This window comes from Rousettus aegyptiacus, unplaced genomic scaffold (assembly GCF_014176215.1).
Source record: "Rousettus aegyptiacus isolate mRouAeg1 unplaced genomic scaffold, mRouAeg1.p scaffold_m13_p_5, whole genome shotgun sequence".
Lineage (NCBI taxonomy): Eukaryota > Metazoa > Chordata > Mammalia > Chiroptera > Pteropodidae > Rousettus > Rousettus aegyptiacus.
Genome location: NW_023416308.1, coordinates 43,923,711 through 43,939,720, shown reverse-complemented (window position 1 = coordinate 43,939,720; position 16,010 = coordinate 43,923,711). Strand labels below are relative to the sequence as shown.

Here is a 16,010-nt window from a genome sequence, read left to right as displayed (position 1 = left end):
TCTTGGGGGGAAATTCTTCATGAATGAATTCATCAGTTAGCAATTATGAGGGCCAATGGCAGGCAGAGCTGGGCAGGACAGAGAGAGGGGCTATAGCCAGAGTCCTTACCTGCAAGGGGTTGTCAGTCTGCCTGAGCAAATGATGTGAGCCCCTGGCAGGAAAAAGCATCATGCAAGGCTGGGTGTGCTCACCATCCCCACAAAGGAGGAAAGAGTGAGTGCTGCAGAGTTTAAAGGAGAGAGAAATTCCCAAGGATCAGGGAGATGAAGAATGGCTTCTGGAAGGAGCTTCATGGGATTTCGACGGGCTCTTTCCTGCTGGAATGTCCAGATGGAGCTTCATGGTGGAAAGCGACCTGCTTTTCTGAATAAGAGGAGGCAAGAACTTCTGTGAGCTAGAGTCAGCCAGGCAGCCAGGCAGCCAGGCAGGTGTCTCTTTCCTTTTCCTCCTCCTCCTCTGCCCACTTAAAGCCCAGTTTTGCATACTTGAGAATCTTCAAAGCTCTAAGGATGTTAGGACCCTCTTTGGTCCACAAGTTGAGAAACACTGCATTAAAAATTACCAGTGGACACTTCAGGTGGTCCGTTCATTTTGAGGTACCCATAAAATGATTGTGTAAGTGAGGTTTAAAATTGAATATAGATCCTGAGTATTTCGCTTTTCTCATCCAAGACTCGATGAACCCTAAAATATGTCATGAGTGCTCAGGGCTCTCATAAACCCAGGTTGAGAACACATAGCTTAGAGGTTGTACCTTGGTGAGGCTGAGGGCTGAGACTTGGCTGTTCTGGAGGGAAATGGGGGAACAGGGAGCACTGTGTAAGCTGATGCACCCAGGGCCCCCGCCCACACTCTCGGACCATGCTGACGAAGCCCCCTTATATGCCTTTCGTGAAGGTGGAGGTAACTCTCCCCTTAGGTAAGAAGCCAGTGGGAGAGAGAGGTGGAGGCCTCTGTAGGTAGGGGCTCCCTTCATTGTACTCTGCAGGATTCAACCTGACAGTGACATCTCTTCTAGACTTTTCTCCTGTAGTTAACATGCACCCTCCTCCTTCCTCTTAACCCCTTACTTTTATTGGAATTCTTTTGCATGCCAGAGAAAAGGGAAAAAAAGAAAAAAAAAAAAAGCAAGTCCTAAACTTTTCATTAGGTAGTTGGAATAAGAAGTCTTCTGAGGTAGTTGAATGAAACCTCCACAGCTTTCACTGATTAGTACAAGCTAATTGAGCACGGGGAGCTCATTGGCGGCTGCAATGAACATTTTGCTGTAGTAATTATGCAAGGCCACAGTCATTTGCAGTAACAAGGTAGCTCCAGGTACAGAGAGAACTCCCTGCAACTCTTGATTGGCTGGAGTCTTCCTCAGTTGTCTCATTAATATGAGTCCTGAACAGACAAAGGCCTGGAGATCAGATCTTTTGGGAGGCCATATCCATCAGGGATTCCTGCCTGAGTGGCTCAGGTTTCCTGGTCCTCTTGTTGGGGCCTGATGGGAACAACCCAGCGCATCTGGGAGAGACCCGCTGAGCCACTTTTGCAGTGATTGAGGATTGTGGTCCAGAATCAGACACTCAGGAATATAGGCTAGAGAGAGACAGGTGTAGATTTTGGAAGCCTGAGGACAGCTAATCAGGGGGCAAGGAGCCTCATAGGCCAGCGTTGTCATTATCGACTGATGTGCTGAGAGCAGGGCCTGACCACAGGTAACTAGGCCGGAATTATCCTTCTCTTTCCACTGGGGTCTGTCTTTCCTAGGTGGGTCAAGTGTAGGCTTGCAGAAATGGGACCATGATAACTCCAGTGTCCTTTTCTTAATGGTGAGGAGGTAGGAGCCTGAACCTGCCATCCACAGGTTTTGGGCTAAGTGGGCTGGTCAAGGGCCTTTCGGCGCCCTCTGGCAGGGCCCTCTGGCCTTGCCAAGCCAGTGTGTCCTCTGGGTGGCCCTACCTAGCTTCTGGCCTGCCGCCCATCAGCATTGAATCATGCCCCTCAGAGGACAGCATGTAACTGTTCTTCCAGATATAGTTCCTGCCCCGCCTCTTTGGGTGACAGGAAGAGTCATTGTCAGGGAACACTCCATCTTTTTGACACCACATGCCCCACATAGCTTTCCTCCCTCACTTCTCAGCCCTGCCCAGCTTAGAATTCTGCTCTGAAACATACATAAAGCTGCTTTTTAGAAATATGTGATCCTTTTTTTTTTTTTTTTTTTTTTGTCTTCTCCATCTCTCACTTTAGTTTTCAGCACCCTGACTTCAGTCTCTGGCCTGCACTGTCTTCTTCTTCTATCTCACAGTTACCAAAGTTTGTCACAGTTAGAGGCTGGCTTGCGTTGAGGCAAGAATGTGGTGTTTGGTTAAATTGTAAAATTAGCTAGGAAATTTAATGAGGCATCCCACCTCTGCCTACTGCAGAGCAGGAAGTTTATGAAGGTACTTTGAACACCTTGTCTAAGAAGAGAGGAAAAGGAGAAAGGAGGGAGCTGGCCAGGGATGCGGAAGAGCCTCATGTAGGTGAGCCTGCAGGCTTAGGGCCTGTCTGTGGCCTGCTTGGCTGGAAAGGGGACTGAAAAGTCATCCCCACAAAGCTTCTGCTTTGGGATGGGCTCCATCAACCACTTTTGCGTCCTTAGGCGCTCCCTCAGCCATGTCCAAAGCTGTCCCAGGATTGCACACAACTGGCTATGGTTAACCATCCTGGCCACAATTCTATTTTTGTCTTGCACAAGGCTGAAGAGACAAAGACTAAACTCTTTGTCTTAGAAGGCACCCACAGAAGAGAGGAGATGACCAAAGATGACAGTTATAACGGCAGCTAACCTTTACTGAGGACCAACAGGTGCCAGGTACTGTGACAGACGCTTTATTCCATGATCTCATTTGATCCCCACAGGACCCCCATGAGATTAGTACTATTATTATGCCCATTTGATGGATGAGGAAAGTGAGCTTCCTTGTCCAAGATCACCCAGTGAGTTAGAGGCACAGTTGGGCTGTAAACCCAGGTGTGCCTACCTCTGAAGCTCTTGGTCTTAACCTGTGAGGCAGAGTTATTTCTGTTCCTTTCCCAGGCTGCCCACTTCTCCCAGCCCAGAGTTCATGAGGCACAGATGACACACATGTAAATGCTCACCCAAAAGCTTTGGAAGTCATGGTCTCTAAGGTGTGTGGAAGACCTGCCAACAGTCTGTTTTCCGCATACACTAACTTCTCGGGTACTCTGGTTACACCAAACAACCTTCCTGTTTTCAAGCAGCAATTCGATGTCATTTTAGTTGTCAGATGCACTTTCATAATGCTTAATGTGGGTAAGAGTTACCCCGCCTGGAACTTTTGCAGGAGGTCAGCCAGAAAAGAGGAGGTTTTTGTTTTTGTTTTCTGAGGAGAAGGTGATTCATGGCAAGACCAGGCATTAAGTGTGGCAGGCAATATTTCTGTTTGGAAAAGTGTGGAGTCTTAAGGCTTCTGAATTTTGAGCCTGAAAATGTCAGTGCTGTAGTTGTAATGTAACACCTCAATTATGGTGCAGGGGGTAAGAGAGACAGACTCTGAAACCTGCAAGGTTCTTTAGATCCACAGCCTGAGCCACAATTAAGGTTTCAGAAACACCAAAGGCAAGCCATGAGTGTCATTTTTAACCAGTTTGAACATTTTACTACTTCCTAACATCAGAAGCACCCAGGCTGCAGAGCTTGCTTCTTGTCCTCAATAAAGTGATTAAGCTGAATGGGTGTGGGGAGTATTATTAGGCTGAGAAGGGCTAAAAATAGAAATGCTCTGTTTTCTGAAAGCCACAGCAGGCCTGGAGAGACTGGCAGCCTCGAGGTGCCACTGTGGGGCCTGAGGAAGGGGAGGGAGGGTGGCAGTCCCCTGGGTCCGAGATGGGGTAGTTGGTAGGTATTGTGAGGGGCAAGCCAGGTAATGAGCCTCTTTTCCAGCTGTCATCAAGAATAGAGTGTCAGTGGATAAGCTATGGATTGTTGCTTCTGCCTTGGTTTGAAGAAATCCCCAGGGCGTATGTGCGTGTGTGTGTGTGTGTGTGTGTGTGTGTGTGTGTGTGTGTATTAATGAATTTTAAAGTAACTGACAACACTGGAGTCTAGGATGGATACCTTGGCCTAAAATTTACATATTTTCCCCCAAATAATTGGGTTTACTTGCTGTTCTTGGGGAATAGGAGTCCAATTTGAGGAGCTAGTAAAGGCAAGTTGTAAGGGGCACATACAGAGAGAGGTGGGGAAGGGAAGAGACCCTCAGAGCCAAGAGTGAGAATCTGCTCTATTAATCCTTGATTAACTAGGATGCTCAAGGAGACTGAAATAAAGAGAGGTTTTGGTTAGCTGAAGGTCAACCAAGAACCTTGTCTATTTTTGTCTTTGTAGTTTATTGTCATTCATCAATATGAGAGACCATTTTTTCTACTTTAAGTGAATACAATTGATTGTTTTATATGATAGAATATCTTGCTCGTTTAGATCTCAAAACGATAATGCTCAGGAAGAGTCAGTCATGGAAGGATATTCTTAATTGAGGTTTGGTTGTTAAGTCTGCTTTATTCTCTCTGTATGTGTACGTGTGTGCGCGTGCAAAAGAATTCGTTACATTTTGCTTTGGAAATGTATTTTTTCCAGTTTTATTGAGAAATAATTGGTATACATAACTGTATAAGATTAAAGTACATAGCATGATTTGATTTACATATATTGTGAAATGACTATTGTAAGAGCTTCAGCTCACATCAGTAATTTCATATAAATATGCACTAAAGAAAAGAAGGAAATAAAAGAAATTTTTCTGATGAGAACTCTTAGGATTTACTCTTAACTTTCCTATATACCATACAGCAGTGCTAATTTTAGTCACTGTGTTGTACATTACATGACCAGTACTTATCTTAGTACTAGAAATATGTTTCTTTTGACCACCTTCCATCGATTACCGCCTCCCTGCCCCCAGCTCTCCGTCTCTGGTAAGCACAAGTCGGATCTCCTTTTCAGTGAGTTCGCTTGTTTGTTATTTAGATTCCACATAAAAGTGGATTCATACGGTATTTTTGTTTCTCTGTCTGACTTATTTCACTTAGCATAATGTTATCAAGGTTCAGCTACATGTCGAAAATGATAGGATTCCCTCATTTTTTATGGCCGAATAGTATTCTGTTATGTGTGTGTATATATACATATATAATATATATATTTTATATATATATGTGTGTGTTATATATACACACATAAAATATATATATTTATCACAGCCTTTTTATCCACTCATCCATTGATAAGACACTTGAATGTTTCCATATTTCGACTCTTGTAAATAATGCTGCAGTGAACATAGGGGTGCAGATATCTTTTTGAGATAGTATTTTGTTTCCTTTGGATATATTCCCAGAGTGGGATTGCTGGATAATATGATCTAGTGTTAATTTTTTGAGGAAACTCCGTACTGTTTTCCATAGTGGTTGTACCAATTTACGATCCCACCAACAGTGCACAAGGGTTCCCTTTTCTCCACATCCATGCCAGCGGTTACTTCTTATCTTTTTGATGATGGCAATTCTAATAGGTGTGAGCTGATATTTCGTTTTGGTTTTAATTTGCATTTCCCTAATGACTAGTCATGTTGAACATCTTTTATCTGTTGGCCTTTCATATATCTTCTTTGGAAAAATATCTATTTAGGTTCTTTGTCCATTTTTTAATTGAGTTATTTGTTGTTTTGCTATTGAGTTGTATGAGATTTTTAAATGTATGTAATCAGATATGTGGTTTGCAAATTTTTTTTTCATCCTATAGGTTCCTTTTCATCACCTTGGTAGTTTCTTTTGTTATGTAGAAACTTTTTAGTTGTATGTAATCCCACTTATTTAAATTTTATTTTGTTACTTGTGCTTTAGGTGTCATACCTAAAAATTTATTTCCAAGGCCCATGGTTCCATGGTTCTAAATCTCTAATCCATTTTGAGTTAATTTTTGTGAATAGTGTGAGGTGGGGGTCCAGTTTCAACCTTTTACATGTGAATATCCAATTATTACAGCACTATTTATTGAAGAGACTGCCTTTCCTCCATTGAATATTCTTGGCTCCCTTGTCAAATCCTAGTTGACCATACATGGGTGGGTTTATTTCTGGGCTCTCGATTCTGTCCCACTGATCTATTTGTCCGTTTTTGGAGTGTGATGCCTTCTGTTCTGTTGTTCTTTCTCCAGATTACTTTGGCTACTTGGAGTCTTTTCTGGTTCCATTTACATTTTAAGAGTGTTTTTTTTTCTACTTCTGTATAACATGCCACTGGAATCTTGATAGGGATTGCATTAAATCTATAGATGGCTTTTGGTAGTATTGACATTTGAACAATATTTATTCTTCCAATTCATGAACACAGGATACCTTTTCATTTTCTTCAATTTCTTTTATCAGTGTCTTGAAGTATTTCAGAATAGAGAAATTTCACCTCCTTGGTTAAATTTATTCCTAGGTATTTTATTGTTTTTGTTGCTGTTAAAATGGGATCTGTTTATTTCTGTTTCAGAAAATTCATTGTTAGAGTATAGAAACATACTGATTTTAGTAGCTTAATTTTGTATCCTGCAACTCTACTGAATTTATTGATCTAACAATTTTTTGGTTGTGTTTTCAAGATTTTCCTTATATAAAATCATGTCATCTGGAAATAAAGACTTCTTCCTTTCCAATTCTGATGCCCATTATTTTTCTTTTCTGATTGCTCTAGTTAGGACTTCGAGTACTACGTTGAATAGGAATGGTGAGAGTAGACACACTGCTCTTGTTCCTGATCTCAGAAGGAAAAGGAAAGCTTTTAACTTTCATCATAATGTTAGCTTGGGCTTGTCATATGTGGCCTTTATTATGCCAAGATATATTCTTTGTGTGCCTAACTTGTTAGGAGTTTTTATCATGAATGGATATTGAATTTTGTCAAATGCTTTCTCTGTATCCATTGAGGTGATTATATGATTGTTTTCTTTCCTTCTATTGATGTGATATGTCACATTGACTGATATGCATATGTTGATTTGTCCTTGTATCCCAGGAATAAATCTCACTTGATCATGGTGAATGATCCTTTTAATGTGCTGATGAATTCAGTTAGTATTTTTGCATCTGTATTCATCAGGGATATTGGCCCGTAGTTTTATTTTCTGGTAGTGTCCTTTTTGGATTTGCTATCAGGATAATGCTGGCCTTGTAAAATGAGTTTGGGGGGTATTTCCTGCTCTTTTTGGAAGAATTTGAGAAGGATTTGTGTTAATTCTTTAAACGTTTCATAAAATTCATCAATGAAGCCATCTGGTCCTGGGCTTTTCTTCATTGGAAGATTTTTTTTATTGTTGATTCAATCTCCTCACCAGTAATTGGCCTATTCAGATTTTCTATTTTTTCCTGATTTGGTCTTGGTAAGTTGTATGTTTCTAATAATTTTCCATTTCTTATAGGTTGTCTAGTTTGTTGGCATATAGTTATCCATAGTAGCCTCTTATGTTCTTTTGTATTTCTGTGGTATTAGTTGTAATGTTTCCTTTTTCATTTTTTATTTTGTTGATTTGGGTCCTCTCACTTTTTCTCTTGGTTAGTCTAATTAAGGGTTTGTCAATTTTGTTGATCTTTTCAAATAATCAACTTTTAGTTTGGTTAATCTTTTCTGCTGTTTTTCTCTTCTCTGTTTCATTTGTTTCTACTGTAATCTTTATTTCCTTCCAGCACCTTTTGGCTTTTTTTTTCTTCTTTTTCTGTTTTTTTTTTTTTTTTTTTCTGTTTCTTTTTCTGTTTCTTTGAGGCATAGAGTTAGTTTGTTGATTTGGGATCTTTCTTGCTTCTAAAGTAGGCATTTGTTGCCATGAATTTTCTTCTTAGAACTGTTCTTACTGAAGCACATAACTTCTAGAATGTTGTGTTTCTATTTTCATTTGTCTCAAGAAACTTTTTAATTTCTCTTTTAGTTTCTTTGATTCATTGGTTGTTCATGAGAGTCCTGTTTGTGAATTTTATAATTTTCCTCTTGTTATTGATTTCTAATTTCATGCCATAGTGGTCAGAGAAGATAGTTGGTATGATTTCAACCTTTTTTATTTTTCTGAGACTTGTTTTGTGGCATAACTTATGATCTATTCTAGAAAATGTTCCATGTGTGCTTTAGAATGTATATTTTGCTGTTGTTGGATAGAATGTTCTGATTATGTCTGTTAGGCCATTTGGTCTATGTTATTCACATCTTCTGTTTTTTATTGATTCTCTGGATGATCTATCCATTGTTTAGAGTGATGGAAGTCAGTATTAAAGATCGGTTTTACCTTTTCTTCTGTAAAGCCCTTCAAGTTTTCATGTCCTGGAACTCATTCCCCTCCATAACAGCTTTAGGTGACATTCCTGGACCAAGGGATGAAGGTTGTTCTTGTTAGGGAGGTGCTCAGAGAAGAGGGTGTGAACTGAGGAGGGTGGCCTCAGAACTTGTGGGAATGATCCCCTAACTCAAGGAGTGAGCTGGGGTGAGAACAGCAGAGGACTTGAGCACATTGCCTCTGGGACATTTTTTCTACTCCCTTTACATGAACTTCTTACTTTTTAACCTTTTATATAATCAAAGGCTCTTCTAGTTAAGCCTTCCATGTTGTCACCCTGTTTTAGTCAGTTCCTTTATATTTGACATTTACTAGCTATGAGACCTTGGACACAGAAACTAAGCTTTTCAAATTTCAATTTTCACATCTATAAAATGGAATAGAATTAAATGGAATTAACACATAAAGTAGTTAATACAGTTCCAATTTCATAATAAATGTTCAATATGTGTTGTTGATATTCTTCTTATTACTATCAATGCAGTACCAGGATTACTGTTTCTCATTGCAGGGCAGCCTTGTAGGACCCCTAGGAACCTGGGGAGGGAAGAGTTAGGGTACAGCTTCCAAGTGCCAGTTACCACTATTAGGTACTTCATGTGCATCATCTCATTTAAACCTTCCTAATGACCTGGCAGCATCATTTCTGAGTGAGTGGTACTTCCTGGAGTTGTGCAACTTCAGAGTCATGCTTGTTTGTAGGCTAGTAAAGATGCATTATTATCTCTTTAGCAGGCGAGGAAACCAAGGCTCAGAGAGGTTAGACTGCTAATGCTCTTGATGTGGCTGGTGGGTACCTTAGCAGAAATCGCAGATCTGTTGACATCAAAGCCAGAGATAGGCTGGGCAGTGAGGCTCCTCTGCCGACTGAATCCTGTCTCTTCCCGCAGCCTGGCCTGAATGTCTAGGAGGTCGTGTCATGGCTTCCTCGTGTAGCTCTCAGAAGAGAAGTTCCTGTCTGCAGGGTTCATACAGCTCACAACCAAGGGAATAGTCAACAGACAGTGTGCGGTGCCCTATGCATGGTTTCTTGGCGAGTACAATGGCTGTCACACTTGTGACAGCATTTGAAGCCCTCTGAAATGCTTTATTTCTTTTCACTTGTTGAAATATGATCACCTGTGGTATTTTAAGTTAAAAATGAAGTACACACACAGTTGTAAGTAGAATTGGAGAGAGGTGCTAGGAATAGGGAGAGAACAAGGGATTCTGAGAAGAGAGGGGATGAGGGAATTGCCACTATAGGAGTCCCAAAGAGGTCCCAGCATTGTGACGGGACTTGGCATACTTTTCGGCCAGTGAGAAATGAAGAGGAAGGATCATGTTAGGGGAAAGGGAGGAAGGACCAGGATGCATTTAGGGCTGAGGAAGTCTGTGCTCCGTTGCCTTTGAAAATACCTCAAGTGCAAATTTAATTGGCAAGAGTGTTGGGGATTTTGAGGGACTGGGGTGGTGGCAGATATCGGCTTGAAATTTGTGGGTAGGCAGGGTTTTGATTCTGGCCATCACCCCTGGAGCAGCCTGGTTTTACTTTTCTCCATAGTTCATCTTACCCTGAGGAGGCGTGTTATGGGGGGAATCCCCCCACACCAGATTTCAAGAGAAGGCCTGTGACAGAGAACTCTGGAGGTACTTCAGGAGAAAGGAGCAGGGTAATTGAGGTTGAGAGGAGGAGGCCAAAGGCGCAGGTAACAAGCAGAGCTTTGAAGCTGCTGCATACTGGCAGGAACCCCCTTTGCATTCTGAACCTCTTACCTGACAATCCACCAGTGGAGACCAGCGTGGAAGACAAGTGCTGGTGTCCAAAGACTGAGGGACTATCCCGTGGCAGAAATCCCCACTGGGGTTTTCCTGGCCTTTTAACCTAGTCTCTTAAAAATGCCAAGACTGCAGTGCCACCTCTTTTAAACAAAGCTGTGACAACCTGAAAGCTTCAGTGTTCCCTGGAACTCAAGGGTCAGCCTCTGCCTCAGGCTCATTGGCTCAGCTCCACTGTGTCTGGCTAATGATTCTCCCAGCGTCTGGACTCTCTGTTCCACTTTTGCCTGCTTGATAGAGCAAGGTATTCCCCTCGAGAAGGAATCCTCTAGCTTTGTCCAGCCAGCACCTTCCCATCACCAAGGTGTGTTAGCCTTTGAGCTCCCTTTCATAGCCACGTTTAGCTGTCTTTGTCATCTGCTTCTGGCTGCTCACACCACACTCTTAGAGTTGTCCTGTTTTAAAACTTGTCATTTATAGATGGAGAGATGAACTGACTCACCCAAGGCCACGTAGCTAGGGCAGGGACAATCAGGACTCTGAGTCCATTTCTCTTTGTGGTGCTTCGTAACACTTTAGGTGCCCCTGGCCAGCAGAACCCTCCTTGAGCCATCTGACTACCTGCCTCGTCTAACGGTGACTTCTTCTGTCATCCAAAACAACTGAATACCATGTGTACCAGAGCCCTAGAGAACGCAGTCTCACCTCTCTTGACCATTTACTCATTGCAGGTAGACCTTTCCCCATGAACTATGGGACTGAATTATGGGCCAGAGTTCCTGAAAGTTCAGGCCAGAAGCTGGCTTCCTGGAGCTCATCAACTTGATGAAGTCAAATTATTTTAGAGTCAAAACAGCTATTCGGGTCCCTAGTGTGTACCAGGAACTCCATATAGGTTCTTGTTTAAACTGTTTTGTGAGGATTAATAACCTCAGTTTAAGAAGGGAAGCAAGACTACAAAGTTGTTGCCTGGACCATACCACCAATGAGTGGGAAGAACCCCAAAGCTGTGTCTGTCCACCAGCTACTGTAGAACTTCTGCTTGGGGAGATCTCTGAGTTGGTACAGCATCTGGAAGGAAGCCTTATCCCTCAGAGCGGGGACCGACATTCCCATCATAGGAGAGGTTTTTGTGCCATTGCATTGATTACCATCATATCTCAATCAGCCGGTCTTGGAAGTGGCCGGGAGAAGAAATGGGTTAAAGTCAGTGATAAGGTGAACCCCTGACTCAGTACTTTTAGACCGCAGGAAGATTCGTATGTTGTTGTTCTTACTGCAGTAGGTTTACCGTCCTCTTTGTGTAACTCATCTTAAGTAGGTTTGTATCCATCTCAGTAGGAGGATGATAATGCCACTAAAGCTTGGCCGTGAGTTTTGGAAGCCGACTGGAGAGGTGCCCTCTCTTTGTTCTCCCAGAGCGGGTTGATTGGCCCCTGTCTTTACTTGTAATTGTTTGTTTGTATACAGGTTTCTTGGAGGTGACCATTCATTAGTGTCGTCTGCCTCTCTTTATCTTCCAGTCCCTGGAGAAAGTCTGCTGAAGACCCATCCAGAATGGATGTCTTTCCTTGCTTCTTTTTCTCTGTGTTTTGGCTGGGATGGCGAGACTGTTTTAAATATTATGATATGTTTATTGCATGAATTTGATGTCTGCATGGGTCTCAGACATTGACATTGAGGGAGAAAGTATTGGTAATAATGATGATCTTAACGACAGCTAGTATTCACTGAGCAGTTATTGTATGCTAGGCATGGTGTTAAGGACTTTCCATATACTCTTTAAATTAATCATCACTCAATCCTGTGAAGTAGCTACTCTACCAATTTTACAGGTGAAGAAACAGGCTCAGAGAAGATAATTAACTTGCTTAGGGTGGTAGCTAGAAATGGTAGAACCAGGACTTGAACCTGGGTTTGTTTGATTGCAAAGCAAGGATTCTTAACTTTTCATATGCTGCTGTATACTGAGTGTATGCATGTGTGTATTGGCCAGAGGCTGTGTTTCTTAGCCTATTGGATTACTGCTGGTGCTAAAAGTGGTAACAAAGGAGCTTTCCAAGGTTCTCCGGGCTGAGAATTGAGTTTCAGGGATAAGGGACAAGGTGGACCTCTTGTTTCTCTATGGGACATAAGAACAGGACCACAGGATTCCAATGAAAGCCAAGGACACCAGGGGAGCACAGAACCTTCTGGTTTATTAGGTGGGATAATAAATGTTCTCTTAGACTAGAGATACCTCAGCATTTCCCTTTGATCCACTCCAAGGTCTTATCTTTTAAGAATGGACATTTTGCCAAGTGTGAGGTGTCTATCCACTTACTGGGTCATTGATAGGAAATTGATTCTAGAGATCTGAAACCCTCCCTCCTGGTTATTCCCCTAGCTCTGTTGCCTGGCCTGGGAGACTGTCATGGTAGCTTTCTCAGTCCTCCCTTTGATCGAGGCCCCGCATCTTTAGCTCATTCACTGTCTCGTCCTGTAGTGAGGCCAGACCCCAAATACCTGTATCTCCCACTTCGCTATCGAGTAGAGCTGCCCTTGAACCATATCCTGGGCCAGTTGATAGGGCTGGTCGTTTTCGATTCAGCCCACATCTGCCTACCTGCTTTCCCTCTTCTCTCTCCCCTGAATGTGTGTACCTTACAGAGAGGTTCTGGTTTGGTATCAGTTTTTGTTTTGTTGATAAAGGATAACGAGAGCGAGAGAGCGCGAGAGAGCATGCCTTCCAGCTCCTCTCGGGGAGCACACATCTCCTTGAGTGAAAGAACACGCAGTGCTGGCCTTTGGAATTGGCAGCCAGTGTACTGTTCTCTGTCTGATAAGAGGTACTGTAAATAAAACTGTACACCATGGTCCGTTGTAAAATGCCCCGTGTCTGTACTCATTGTCCTGACAGCTTATGCTTTTTTTGGGTCTGCTGTTTTGGTACACTCTGTACTTCCTTATGTAAGCAGGCATGCATATCTCATCAGAACATTCAAGATGTTTATTTTAAAATCTCAAGGAATTAAAAGAAAAAGGACACATTACTCAACATTAGATCCTGGCAAACGTTAGGTGTTTTTTCAGTGGTTCCTTTTCTCCTCCCACCCCCTTCTTATTGGCATGGGGGTGGGAGAGATTTTGGAGTGGGAGGGATTTTAAATTTTCTTCTTCTCTCATTGGCTTCTGCCTTTTTTACTTCAGAGAGACACCAACTCACATCTGATTGCGTTCAGCCTGGTCTCCCCCCTGCCTAGATGCTCAGGACCCCCAGCCCGTTTCTGGTGGGGAAGGCAAGTAGAGAGGAAGATTGTACTTTGCCAAGGAGAGGCCAGAAGTGGTGGGGAGAGGGCAGCTATGGGGAGCCTGACTCGCCTCTGCTTCTGCTGGATTTTAGCTCTGTTGTTGTTGGAATGCTGGCCATTTAGAGAAAGCTTTATGATTTTGAAAGTGCTTTCCTGGCACGTCCCTCTTTTGATTCCTGCAAGTCGGGGCGATCCTTAGCACAGAATGAAAGTGGCTCCCACACAAGGAGGCTCTAGACCAGCTCCAGCCTCCATGTGGATTGCGGAATCTGCCTTTCTTCTTTTCACCCAACCGTAAAACCTGCTTAGAACCTTCCTTCTTCTAGCCCCTGTTTAGTTTTCTGGAGGCATCAGGAAGTCAGGGAGAAAGGGGAGAAGTGGGGATGTGAAAAATTAAAGAAGGTCAGGCAGTTTCTACTCTCCCTAGTGTAGTGCTTAAGGCATCTTTGAGCCCACATGGCAAGGGCAAGGATGTTTGTCTCTCTCTCTCTTTAACACTGACTCTCAGGTAAACTCAGTGCCTGGGCTTCGAGTGGGGGTCACTCAGTAGATCTCTGTTAGTCAGTTGAAGGTCTACTCTGGCTGTTGGAAGCCTTCTTGGATGGAGGCTCCTGAGTGTACTGGAGGAAGGGGTTGCTTCTTTACTGCAGGGATGTGAGTCCTGGGTGGCTACGCAGGGAGCAGAGGGATGATTAAAGGGAGATCTTGCTCCAGAGGAGGTGGACAGCCCCGCTTCCTAGCCACTTTTTCTTCTCCCCACAATTGCCTGAGTTGTAGCCAGAGACTATGTCCCTGAGTTGTGGAAAAAGGGACAGTGAAGAACTCAGGATATGTAGAATAAGGACTCTGCCACCCCCTAGGGGACAGCCTGGCAGTGCCCTGCACGGCTGCTGCCCCCTTCCTAGGCATTTAGTGAACACAAACTGCATGTTGGGCATAGAGCAGGGCACTGGGGATAGAGCAGAGAACCAAAGAGGTGGCAGCCCTGCTCTCACGGAGCTTACAGTCTGCCGGGGGAGATGGAAGCGAGCCCAGCAGCACAGGCCTGGACAGTGGAGCCCCTGGGGCTCGTCCAGGGAGGATTTAAGAGCCAGGTGCCGAGTGACTGCCAGTACTGACCTGTTGGTCCTGCGACATATTCCTGCTCCCCTCAACAAGACAATCACTCACCTTTAAATCAAAGGGACAATGTATGTGTATAAGATTATAGTGAAATATGTCTTTACAAATGTGAGTCTCACTTCACCCAAGATAAATGACTCCCAAGTTAACTGTACATTGAATTTCAGTAAAAATCAATCATCCTTTGCACAAAGGAGTTCTTTAAAGGAATCATGACCCTGAGCCTGACCTGGCGATGATGAGAGCTACTACCTCCTGGTTTTGTGTATCTACCCCAGACATGGGGCTGAGCACTTTACCCACCTTGTCACAACCTTCTGAGGGACTTACTTCTCCTGTTCCTGTTTCACAGATGATGCGACAGGCTCACTTGCTGAGGGCCACGACTGGCAATTAGCTCGGCTGGTATTTGAACTCTGATCAGTCTGACCCAAGTCCTGAGCTCTTAACCACACTCTGATGCTTCCCAAGATATAAATAACATCTTATAACTGCAGAGTGTTTGGTGATTAACAAAGGGTTTTATGTTTATTACTATCCGTTATCTCCTTCCATCCTCGCAGCAGCCTCGAGCAAGGCAGACAGTTATCCCATTTTACAGACTGGGAAGTAGGTTCATTGAGGTGCGTTGACATGTTTCATGTCCACAACAGTGGGTGGCTGAGCCAGGACTGAGACCCAGCTCTCCCCACCCCAGATCTTGCTGCCATCTCTTTTAGTTCACCAAGATTCGTATTTACCAGGGAGGAGAGCAAGAGTTTGAACGACTTCATCATCCTGTGGCTCTCCCTCTTCACTATTTAATGTCTCTCCCTGCAACCCGCCGCTTCCTTGACGCCGTCTCTGTCGCTCCCCTCACCGACTCCATTCTCACGACTCCATTCTCTCCATTCTCACCGGCCGGCCTCACCGGCTGGCCTCACTGGCTGGCCTCACCGGCTGGCCTCCTTGCTCTTCCTTTGCCCGGATCGGGCTTTCCCATGTAAGTGTTGCTTCTTCCTCCCTCATCTTCTTAAGACAATTCTCTGCTCACATGTCAGCGTATCAGCGAGGGCTTCCCTGACCAACCCATGTAAAATAGCAGCCCCTGACACTCTCGATCCCTCTTCACCTAATTTATTTCTCTTTTTATCACTGATTGTCACCTATTTTATATTTACTTTTAAAAATGTGCCTTCCTTTCTGGAATGTAAGCTCCTTGAAGGCAAAGATTTATCTTTTTTGTTCATTTACTGTAATTCCCCTTGGCATATATTTAATGGATACCCAAAAAACATCCCCTGTATATAGGAAGTATATGGTGAGTTGTGGGCACCCCTGAACTGTGCACTGGAGTTCTCCACGCTCCAAGAGGAGCCCCAGGAAATACTGTGGGGGTAAATGTTGCTAATGTGTCCTTATGTACCCGTTGCGTTTAACTGGCATGACCTCCTTTTTTCCCCCAGCACCCCCTAACGGTGATGCTTTATCAATGTATTAG

The 16,010-nt window shown here is 43.5% G+C and overlaps 1 protein-coding gene across 6 annotated transcripts in view; it reads left to right on the top strand.

Moving 5' to 3' along the window:
* Positions 1 to 16,010, top strand: part of ZBTB16 (zinc finger and BTB domain containing 16) — a 178,398-nt gene that overhangs the window by 102,446 nt on the left and 59,942 nt on the right. The gene's annotated exons all lie outside the window — the stretch shown is intronic.